Source organism: Oratosquilla oratoria, chromosome 11 (genome assembly GCF_046742065.1).
Source record: "Oratosquilla oratoria isolate Oo_2021 chromosome 11, ASM4674206v1, whole genome shotgun sequence".
Taxonomy (NCBI): Eukaryota; Metazoa; Arthropoda; class Malacostraca; order Stomatopoda; family Squillidae; genus Oratosquilla; species Oratosquilla oratoria.
The window spans coordinates 3,148,120-3,150,619 of NC_134787.1; the positions used below are offsets into that span (position 1 = coordinate 3,148,120).

The window sequence follows — 2,500 nt, forward strand, 5'->3', positions numbered from 1 at the left end:
CGCTCTATCTGTCGGTCGGTCATTCCGCTGAGAAGCACCTTTTTGCTGCCCCTCAGCGGACTCACGAGGGCCCGCAGGTAAGAAGATTCTGCCACCCAACTTGTTTATTGCACTTTTTGTTGTAGGAATCAGATAAGTGTCAGAATCAACGACAACAGCAGCAGCAGTGGGAATAGTAATAGAAATAAAAACAGAAGTAGTAGTAGTAGGAGGAGGAGGAGAGCAGGTTTAATTGAATGTTAGTAGTAACAATGATAGTAGATATGATGGTAATGCTAGTAGCAGTAGTAGTAGCAGCAGCAGAGGTGATGGTAGAAGTAGTAGAAGTTTGGTAGTAAAAACTGTTACAGTAACAATCCAAATAATAGCCATGATATTGCAGTCTTCGATGGCATAAATCCTAACAATATACTTGGTGCTGTTCCTGACGACGACGACGACGACGACGGCGACAATGACGACAACGATGATGATGATGACGATGATGATAAAGCTACTTGAATATTTGACTTCTGCCATGGAGGAAATGAACATGATTGTAGGACTAGATACACTTTTAACTTAGAACTCTAACGGTCAATAAACAAACTGTGTGCATACTTGTAATAAGCTCATCCGCATCATGTGGGGGATTTCGTCGATGGCAATAACAAATTTAAATAGGTTGCAGCGAAAGGCCAATGCAAACGACCAGGAAGACATTTGAAAATCTAAAATATATTTAATGTATTTCTCTTAAAAAAGACTGTACGGCATTATCATTAGGAATAAGTCCACGCTGAATACAAACCGGATGGCGAAGAACCCCCAGGGTAATCGAGGAGTAGGTGGAAACAATTTTGTCGACCGCACATGATACAGTTCGAGGTTTTGAGAACCACTTAAATAAACTCCTAAACCAGCGTTCTCCCCTTCCCAAATGTTTTAAAACCGATCTCGATTAACCCGTTTGCGAGTGTCGTTATTGAATACAATTACTCAACCATGCTATGTTATTCCTCAGGAAGAATTCTCACTTCACCAAAGGATTAATGTCGACGATCATAAGAAAGATACAAAAGTCACAGTAATCTGGATGAGACCACATCGACGCCAAAGTGCCTTCCAGTTCCATTATTTTCATGCTACATTACTTGCTGTCACGATTCCATGATGGATTGGATCATTGTTTTCTGGTAAATTCCTCCGTTACCATGGGAAGAATAGGCTCACTCGAGAACAGGGACTGGGCGTCTGATTTGTTTTGGATGACGGAGAGTTCTCAAAAGACACATGACGTACTGTACGTGCCAGTCGCTGTGTAGTGCACACTGTACTTGCATTCGAAGGAAGCACTCCTCTGCCAGTACCCTGGATCAAAAAGTGTTAAAAAAAATCACAGAGCAAGAGAATTGAGTCACAGTAAGCAGCTTGTGCACCGAGGGAATCACAGAATCAGGTACCAAATGCCTTCCAGGTGGTTCTACGGATATGAATTCGGAAACCGCATGTGCAACCGTCTTTTCGAAGAGGCTGACTGCGTTACGGAGGCTCCCGAACATCTGCTTCACTCTGCAAACGGAGTTGGTAGCTACCCGCCATCGGTGAGGGTAAGGGAGCCTCCTTCCACTCGAACTCTTGAACCTGCACTCAAAGTCCTCTGGCAAACACAACCGGTACAAAACATTTTCCATGTCACGTTCATCTTGTCCCTTCTTCAGGATCAAAGTCGACAGATCTGGCCAGTCACCATCATCTGAATCCCAAACCAAATAGACATTGAAGGAAACGAGAAATTAGTCTAGATAAGCTCTTTTACACGAGAATGTGTATATCTAAATTACGTTTTTGATGCAGCAAATAATAATAATAATAATAATGATAATAATAATAATAATAATAATAACAACAATAATAATAATAATAATAATAATAATAATAATAATAATAATAATGATAATAATAATAGATAAATAAATAAGATAAATGAAAATAACAGAACCAAGAAATATCTCAGAACGTCCACAGTATAACATCGTGGACAAATGATAGTCCCTGCTTGCTGGTTTGCAAGCCCAACTAGACACGACCCACATATGCTCCAGAGGACTCACAGGAAACTTGCTGTGATCGTAACACATGCTATACCTGAGATGCATAAATGCAACTGGGGTTACGACTATTCCTAGTGCGATGTCGCGCCTTCACAAATGGACCATTACTTTACTACCAATGCACTTACAAAGATGCCTCAGTAGAGTCCGAAGGTAGCAAGATCGCTACAGGTGCAGAACCGAGCTGGGATGAAAGCGCTTACCCCGGTGGTCTGAAGTCGTGCCTAAAGTCAGGTTCGAATCCAATTCTGATTCCCTTAGATTTGAAGAATAGGTTCCATGCATTTTGATTCGTAATGACGGGAATAGCATATCAGGAAATGAAAATATCTCTACACATCAAGTATTTCTATGATAACTTTCTTTAGATTGCAGTGTGTTTTGATAGAAAATCTCGAAAAAAATAT

The 2,500-nt window shown here is 40.8% G+C and overlaps 1 protein-coding gene across 5 annotated transcripts in view; it reads left to right on the forward strand.

Moving 5' to 3' along the window:
- The window catches only part of LOC143029571 (uncharacterized), a 37,418-nt gene that overhangs the window by 17,220 nt on the left and 17,698 nt on the right, over positions 1-2,500 (forward strand). Inside the window, exon 2 of one of the 5 annotated variants that reach the window (XM_076192239.1) lies at positions 1-77. This exon is cut by the window's left edge and continues 17 nt beyond it. The exons of the other annotated variants lie outside the window; for them this stretch is intronic. The gene's annotated coding sequence lies outside the window, so the exon portion shown is untranslated. The remainder of the gene's footprint in view (positions 78-2,500) is intronic. 5 annotated transcript variants of the gene reach the window in all.